We start from the raw sequence: 9,318 nt of genomic DNA on the forward strand, positions 1-9,318 counted from the left end.
CAAAGACCTTCAACGGAAAACTTTAATAGTGTGCAGTAGAGGCAATTAGTGTCCCATGAAGAGTAAGAAAATAGTCAAAGTAATTTCCCCCAGAAACATCCAGAGTTGCCCATCTCCTTGTGGGTAAATGCCCAGACAAACATGTTGGCCCAAAGTGGGGCAACTGAGACCCAAAACCTCACCCCAAGTCTAAGGCATCTTCTGGCAGGAACCACAGAAAAGGGGCGGAAAGGACCAGGCACGTCTTTTATGGCTTCAGCCCCCTGCCCGCTTCTATCCTTCCGTGGGGCGGGGCAGGGAATTGGACCTTTTCCCTTCCCTGGGCATGAAGCTGTTGCAATTCCTCCTTAGGGTAAATGAAATCATCAGACTTTTTCACACCTTCCCTTCCCCTGCACGAATGCCCGGGGCTGAGAGGTATGGGCACCGGGCACACGTGCCTATGATTATGGACGCCTGGGCCCAGGGTCCGCGCGGGAGTCCCTGTAAATGCTCACATCTGTGCCCAGAGGAGAGGGACAAAGGTAGTGGCGGCAGCAGGGCAGGAGGACCACTCTGAGGAGAGGCCATGGGCAGCATAGATTGAGAGGGAGAACACCAGAGAGGCCAGAGAGAGCCCAAAGATTCATGGGGGGCTGGGAGGCTCAGCTGCTGCCTGCCTCCCAGGCTCCTGCCCAGGCAATGCCTGTCTCCTTGCATGCCAGCCTCCCAGCCTGGTGTGCCTGTGCACCTGTGTAGTGCCAGGAAGGGACGGAGTAGGAGCTCTGTGATCCCATGCAGATGGGGGAAGGAGGAGTCCTGGAGCCCTCAGTGGCTTTTTCAGGCTTTTACTGGGATTTTACCAGGTACACGGCGGGCAGGGGGCCGGGGGACAGGGAGGCTGGCAGGCCTCCCAGCCCAGGCGAATCTTCACTCTTCCTAGGCTCTCTGGCATTTTATTGGGGTCCCCTTCTCTCTCTACTACTGGTTCTGTTCTGCTCTCTGGCATCCCGTGACACTGCCCTTATGAGGCCAGTCTCAGCCCACCTATGCATGCCCACACCCCACTCCAGGTGCCCGCCATCAGGCATGCGTTCAGGACCACAGGGTTCCGTCATCTATCCTGATGGCGGGAGGGCAGAAAAGCCTGACAATCATTTGCCCTACAACCTGGTTCCCTGAGAGAGCATTAAAGCCTGAAAATGTATCAAAGCCTTTCCCTCTGCCTGAATCTACAGTGAACCTGCCCTATGCATGTTTGCACAGGAGGCAGGCAGTGGTCCCCTGCCTCTGCGAAGCTCTTCACCTTCTCTATAAAACTTTTCAGCTTTTCTTTCTTTGAAGGTTGGCTGCTGGAGGACACTTGTTTCTTGGGAGGCCAGGGACAGAGTCTGTCTTGGGAATAGAGCGCATTAGAGTGTGCAAGTCCGAGTGTGAGAGTCCGGTAAATTCCAAGCTGACTCCTGCCCTACTCTATATTCCTTCCCAGGGTGCTTCACCTACCATTCTTCCTGAGCCATCTTCATCTTCATCTATGGCTTATTGGACCACAGCAGCAATCAACTCACGGCTCAAACCTGATGGCCCATTCTATGATCCAGGCACCAAATCCACAGGCCTCTTGACTGCCTGTAGCTGGAGGAGTCAAGCACTGGAGCTGGCCCAGTGGGGCTCAATGCTCCTCCCTGCAGCACTGAACCAAGGGTTCCATGCTCTGAGGCAGCCTAGCAAAGGAACCATTATCATCAGCCATCACTTACCACTTCTGTCTGCAGCCTAAGCCCCAGCTGGGCCAATGGCAGGGGGCAGTAGAGGGGCAGTAAAATGCTATCCGCCTGCTGCCTCTTGCACTGTCCATATGCAGTGCTCTAGGCCAAGCACCAGAGCCCCACATGGAGGGTTCAGATTTCAATACCACAAACATGACTAAGATGCTTTTAACTTATACTTCAGTTAAATGAGACTGAGATAGAATCACTAGAATTGTTGTGCTGAGATTAAGCTAAAGAGGATGTGGGCAGAAACAAGGAACTTAAAGAAGGCTCCTTCAATGACCTGAGCCACCTGTGACAGAGGTTTGGGCTAGGTTGTTCACAGCAGTGGTACTGAGAAGTCATCGGATGCTGTGCATATGTTAAATAACGTAGGTTTGCTAGGATGAAAGGGTATTTCCCCTACCACTTGCTTGGTTCTTTTTTGACTGATTGAGTAATCAAATTAACATCAGACATATTAGCTGAAGAAAAAGCCCAAATTTAGTAATGTTTGTGTGGAGAATTTACATAGAATGAGGATTTCAAGGTCAGTGAGGAAGCGTGGGCATATACATCCTGAGCCAAGTAATAGGATAAAGATCTGTGACCTCTAGAAAGAGAAGGGGACAAAGATGATGAGGAGCATGTGACTCATATGATGGCGACCAGATGCTCTGAAATTACCTGCTTACCCTGCCAGATAGAGGCTTCTCTGATAAAGTTTGTGTGACAGGGTAACCTGGGGGAGAAACAGGATGACTTGTGCTGTGAGTCCTCACCTGCACGCTAAGACCTCAGGACAAGACCCAAAGAGAGGAAGGAAGAGAGGATTATCTACAAGGTGAGTGGTAAGAGGGATAACACACACACACACACACACACACACAGATTAATCAAACAGAACACCCTACCAACAACACCACAACACCGTTTGAACTGAGACACGAGGGTGCACATTGAGGCAGGTCGAGAGAGCGTGAGTGTGTTCATTTTTAAGTCTGAATAGCTGCTTAACCTCTTGTTCCTAGGACCTTCCTTGTTCAGGAATGGAGGTTCATTTCATGCTGGGAGTAGCAATCTTCAGCACCAGAGATCTCATTGCTGAAAATGAGGGTGGAATCTATTCATGTCATCACTCACTGGCTTGGCGTTTTTACTGGTCCTCTGACAATTTATCCCCTGTCAATTTTTGTTACCACTTTTATGGTGATGAAAGTCAAATGAGTGTGGTCTGGGGTGCAGCTGTGGAAGATGGTCTTCTCCAGGGTTACAGTGTATTCAAAGGAAATACAATAAAGTCCAAGCCACCCCCTCCAAAGCGACAACAACAACAACAAAAAACCTAGAGAAGTTAGTCTATTAAATAGCAAACAGATATCAGAAAAACTCAGAGAAATAAATGAAAAAATTCTCAAAAATGGTTAATTTAAGAGAGTACTATTAAAATCACTTTCTCTCCTACTTCATCCCAATTCTATTAATAAGTACAGGAAAATTCTTTTGTAGATTAAATCTGGTCTCAATCGATTTCATCTGTTTTTTGAATAAGCCCACAGGGCTGAATAACTGAGCAGAATTTTTGTTGTCTTTGTTGGAACTTATCATCAGGGAATCTTAGATTGAGCTCTCAACATCCAGGCTGGGTTTGCAAAGGACACAGCCTCTCACCTGACTGCACTTGGAACATCTGTGCTTTTGGGTACATTTCCTCTTCTAGATGTTCCCAAGGCTTTTTCTCTGTGGTTTCCAGGACTGCCAACGGAGGTTAGTTTCCCTACCTTCCTTGGAGGTCTCTGGAACCCTACAGGCAGTGTCAGGAATTTTATTCTTGCCTCAGTTCAATTTCAATACCCAAAAGGCAGGCCAGTCAAAGCTTAGATAATGACCCATGTTTCTAAGTATCTATTTTAGAGAGGCAAATAAAATTCCCTATGAAAATTGTTCAAAGTTCAAAACATTGCCATGAGTAGTAAGGATACTTATTACCATTTTCCATAATAATGTGAGGGTAAAAAGGAGCAAGAGAGAAATTTCAAAACAAGTGAGCTTTGCTCACAAGATGCAACTTAACATTGCTGTAGAACCTGGTCTGTAGCAGGAGAAATGAAATTTCCTTGAATCAAAAGAAAAGTATCATGTCAAACAAAAACATTAAAATTATGTTCCTCTCCAGTAGCCCATTTAGTTTCATTGTAGAAAATTCACATTATCAAGTTTCATTAATTAGCATAGTTCTTAAGATAGTGTCTATTTTTACTTCTGTTAATGTCTTCTGAAAATTTCTGGAACTATTAAAATACTGAAATAACTAAAATTAAAATCTGACAATGACATAATATTAGACATGGAAATTTTTTCACCATTATACCTTACAATATTCCAGAACAACAATCAAAATGGACAAACAATATTATATCAGAAAATATAAGTTACAATTTGCCAGATAAACAAATAAATACCAAATAGGTTGAATTCATCTAACGTCTCTGCACTAGTAAAGGGAGAAATTTTATGGAGTGCCTCAAGAGTTCTACTGAGGTTCCATAAAATTCCTTCTGATCAAGCAAACCATAAATTACCAATTTTTCCTAAATTAGATTTGTGGGATTTTTTTTTTTCCATGAGAAGTAGGTTAAAACATTTAATTAACAGATAGGGACAATGAAAGCTCCAACTAAACTCATCTGGTACAATGCTGACAGTCAAATTTTAACCTAGTATGTCAATTCCATAATTGGAATTCTTAATAAAAAAAAAAAAAAAACTTGAGTCACCTACTCCCATTTACCTGATGTTTAACGATACTGCAACTTTATAGGCATGTGTGTTTCAAACCAGCCCAAATTTGTTTTCATTAACCAAAAATTATCCTAAAGCACACTTCCCCAAGGCACTTGTACTAGTTTCTATTATGTTTCTGAGCTAAAAATTTCCTTAGGTGCTGTTTATACAAATTTTATGACCTCCTAGACACAGGGGACACAAAATTAGACACAGAGGAAGATATCAAGGAAACACAACATATAGACACACATAGCTTCTTTAGTTTTCATTTAACCATGTGCAAGTCTGCAGAGGCAAAAAGGGGAAATAAAAAAAGTAATAAAAAATCAAAAATAAAAAATATTTATTACAAAAAAGTAATAAAAAAATGAGGAGTTGGGAGTAGGGGTCACATGGTTCCAGATGCCCTCCTGCATACCTTGGACTTTGGAAGGAGAAAAATAACGTTTAGTTACAGCAATTACCAAGGGAGGCCTGAAAAGAGAGAGAGAGAGAGAGAGAGGGAGAGAGAGAGAGAGGACATGTGTTCAGGTTTTAGCCTAGAATGGCAAATTATCTCCACTCCTAGTTCCCTGTTGCCCCCTACTGAGGAATCCAGCTCTCTAGAATTGTAGTCCTTGGTGACAGAGTTCTCATTGGCATAGAGATGGGGATGGAGTCCATGCAGGACATCATTCACTGGCTCAACGTTTGCTCCTCAATTATGTCAGGAAAAAATACCAAATTGTGTATAATATCTCTAATATTCATCCTTCTGGTTAGCTCAGGAAGTGATGAAAGTTTCTCCTGGACCCATAGTGCCTTATTGAACCTCAACACAAAATAATATGCATGTCAATGTGACACTTCTTGGGGAAGCCTGCTCTGAACATTTAAGGGAAACCTAAATTTTAGGCTCATCTCATTGATAGAGTGAATGTATAAACATATGGTTCCAGAAAAATCTTTCAATTTTCTTTGCTTCTATATATATTTAAAAGGGGGTCAATTTTCTTTGCTTCTATATATGTTTAATAAGGGGGTTGCAATTGTATGGGGAATATAAAAACAAAATTAAAATTTAAAAAAAAGGTAGAAGGGGGAAAAAAAGGGGGCACATTGAGACAATAGAGTAGGCACTATTGTTTTCATGTAAGGGCTTATGAGTTTTAGTCAGACATTTCCAGGTCCAAAGTTCAGTTTGGAAATTTTTGAGTTTTAGTTATACTTTTGTTCTGTTTTTATGATCCAAACTAATACAACTACAATGGAAATAATGTTGTCTACCTCTCAGGGATGTTTTAAAGGCTAAATGAGATAGAATATATGTAAATTAAATTGGTAGATTCTTGGGAAATAGTTAAATATCTTTATTTTTAAAATGCTTATATGTTTTATTGCCTCCACCAAACCACCCATGCCCATATCCTATCTTCCTACTTTCCCCATCATATACACTCTTTGACCTATTCCCTCTGGTAACCATTATCTTTTTTTGCTGAGTTCATATTTTTATTCTTCCATTGTTTCTGTGTAATTGTTGCTTTTTTTTTTTTTTTTGCATTTATAATCTGAAGATGAGTGGAATTATCTGGTACCTGTCTTTCAATTTTTGACTGATTTTATTCAACATTAATCACCTCTGGGTCCATCCATTTAGTGCCAAAAACCACCACTTAGTCTTTCTTCACAGCTGTGTGATAGTCCATTAAATATATACTCCACAGCCTCTCTATCCATTTATCTGTTGAAGGACATTTGGATTGGTTCCATGATTTGTGTTTTCTCCCATTTTTTCTTTGTGAACCAGGCTTTAACTGTTTTGTTTATTTTTTCAAAGAACCAACTTTTGGTTTTGTTGATCATTTCGATTGTGTTTTAAATTTCTATTTTGTTTATTTGTGCTTTGATTTTTAGCATTTCCTTTCTTCTATTGGGTTTTCTTGTTGTTCTTTTTCTAATTCTTTGATATGGGAGATTAGGTCATTTCTTTGAGTTCTTTCTGTTTCTTGATATGAGCCTGTATTGCAATATACTTTCCTCTTATTACTGCTTTTGCTGCATCCCATACATCCTGGAAAGTGGCGTTTTCATTGTCATTAAACTCAAAGTATTTTTTTATTTTTTTTTCTTTGACTGCCTCTACAATCCAATGGTCTTCCAGTAATGCGAATATCAATCACCATTAAGTGGGTGAATTCTTTGCTTTCTTTCATGATTTATTTATAGTTTAATGTATTTATGATCAGAGAATATAGTTGGAATGATTTTGATTTCACTATATCTGTTGATATGTGTCTCGTGGTCCAATATGTGATCAATTCTGGAGAATGATACACATGCACTTGAGAAAAATGTGGACTTGTATGTTTTTGGGTGCAGTTTCCCATAGATGTCTGTTAAACCCATCAGGGGTAGGTCTTTTTGAGGGCTCTGGTGTCTTTGTTTATTTTTTGTCTCATTAACTTGTTCATTGGTGAGAACGGGGTGTTGAAGTCTCCTATTACACATGCATTTTCTCTAATGTCTGTTTTCAGCGTTGATAATAATTGTTTTGTATATTTTGGTGTGCCTTCATTTGGTGAAAATATGTTGATAAGCGTTATATCTTCCTGATGTACTGTCCCCTTAATTATAATGTAGTGTCCATCTTTGTCTCTTATCTTTTTTAGTTTGAAGTCTATTTCATCTAATATAAGTATATCTGTTCCTGCCTTCCTTTTTTGGCCCATTTTCTTGTAGGATTGTTTTCCAACCTTTTACTTTCAGACTGTGTTTATCTTTTGTGGTTAAATGTTTTTCCTGGAGAGAGCAGAAAGTTGCATTTTGTTTTTTAATCCAGCCTGTGACTCTGTATCTTTTTATTGATGATTTTAGTCCATTTACATTTAGAGTTAATATTGATACATTGGTGTCTGTATTTGTCATTTGTTTGTCTTTTTGTGATTTTATTCCTTGCCTTATTCTGTTCTTCTTATTAATTCCTCTGTTGGTTTTGGTTTTAGGAGTTCATGTAGTGTTTTTTGGAGTCGGGGTTTGATCGTAATGAACTTCTGGAGTTTCTGTTTGTCTGAAAAAGTCCTTATTTTTTCTTCATGCAGGAAGGGGAGCTTTGTAGGATAAAGTATTCTTGATTGGCAATTGTTGTCTTGGATTTTGTTGAATATGTCCCTCCATTCTCTTCTTGCTTGTAATGTTTCTTCAGAGAAGTTGGATGTCACCTTGATTGGTTTTCCTTTATATGTTATCTGTTTCTTTCTCCTCCTCAGCTTCACTATTTTTACCTTGTCTTGGATTCTTTGGGAGCTATGATGTGTTTTGCTGTAGTTTTCCTTTCAAATTTGGTGTTCTTCTCACTTCTTGTGTGTCTATTTTCATCTCCTTCTTTATACTTGGGAAGTTCTATTCAATTATATCCTTGAATATTTTATAGGCCGCTTGGTCTTTCTCCTCACCTTCTAGGATTCCTATAACTCTTATGGTTCCTTTCTTTATAGTGTCAGATAGTTCTCAAAGTCTTTCTCCACTTTTTCCCTTTGTACTTCTCTTTCCTTTTCTGTTTTGGTTCTTTTTATTTCTGTATCTTTCAGAGCACTGATCTGTTCTTCCATTTCATCAACCCTGTTTCCATTGCTTCTCCCAGAGTTCTTTAGCACCTCCACTAATCTTTTAATCTCCTATGTTTCTTTTTATTCCTTCCTTAAGGTTTCAATTTCATTCTTCATTTCATTGATTATTTATCTCATATCATTATTTTCCTTTTTCTTTATGCTTTTTAATAACGATGATTTTAAATTCTCTATGTGGCAGGCAGAGAAGTTCTTCCACATCATTGTTGTTGTGTTCCAGTGGCTGATTTTCTTTTTGTGGTGTGAACTTCCCCTGAGAGCTTTCTTGGTTATTTGTATTTTTCCTTCTCCATATTGCTTATTTTCTAATTTGTTCTATGTGTTGAGACACTGTGCTGCTAGTACTGGTGGTCAGCTCTTCGGGGTGCTTCTTCTGGGATGCTGGGAACTGGTAGTCAGATGCAGTCAGCACTATTGCATCAAAACTCCACAAGAGTAGTGATGCTATGGATATGTTGATGGGTGCTGTCCTTGATGGTACCCTCCCTCTGTCCAGAAGAGGGTGGTAGGGACCCTAACCAAAGGGGAGTGGTACAGTACCTAGCTTCCCACAATAGTGCAAGGGTTGCACATTCTCGGTGCATTTCAACGATGTTAATTCTTCCCACGCATGTACATGGGGTATATTTCCATTTCTTTGAGTCTTCTTTTATTTCCCTTAATAGAGTTTTAATAGAATTTTTAATAAGTCTTTTACCTCCTTCATTATGTACATTCCCATGCATTTCATTCTTTTTCTTTTCTTTTCTTTTTTTTAAGATTTATTTATTTATCTATACAAGCACTGGGTACAGTCAGAAGCACGGGAGGGTGAGAGGATTCACTGGAGACAGAGTGGGGAACAGAACAGGCAGACTGACAAAATACACTGCTGAAGGGAGCAGCGGGCACAGCAGGAGCGGGCACGCGTGTGGGACCCTTGTCGGCCAACCAGCACTGCAGAGGCTGCGGGCAGCTTTGCAGCCCAGTACTTAACCGCTGTGCCACCGGAGAGGCCTGGCATTTCATTCTTTATTATGTGATTGTAAATGGTCTGATTTCCTTATTTCCCATTCTTTTGAAGGGAAAATGCCACTGATTTTTGTGTTTTGATTTATATTCTGCCACCTTATTGTATTCATTTATTATTCCTAGAAGTTGTTTTATTTTTTTCCTGTAGAATATTTTGGTTTCTCTAAGTATAATAGCATGTC

Source organism: Talpa occidentalis, unplaced genomic scaffold, assembly GCF_014898055.3.
Source record: "Talpa occidentalis isolate TD23 unplaced genomic scaffold, MPIMG_talOcc4v2.1 talOcc4.3, whole genome shotgun sequence".
Classification (NCBI taxonomy): Eukaryota; Metazoa; Chordata; class Mammalia; order Eulipotyphla; family Talpidae; genus Talpa; species Talpa occidentalis.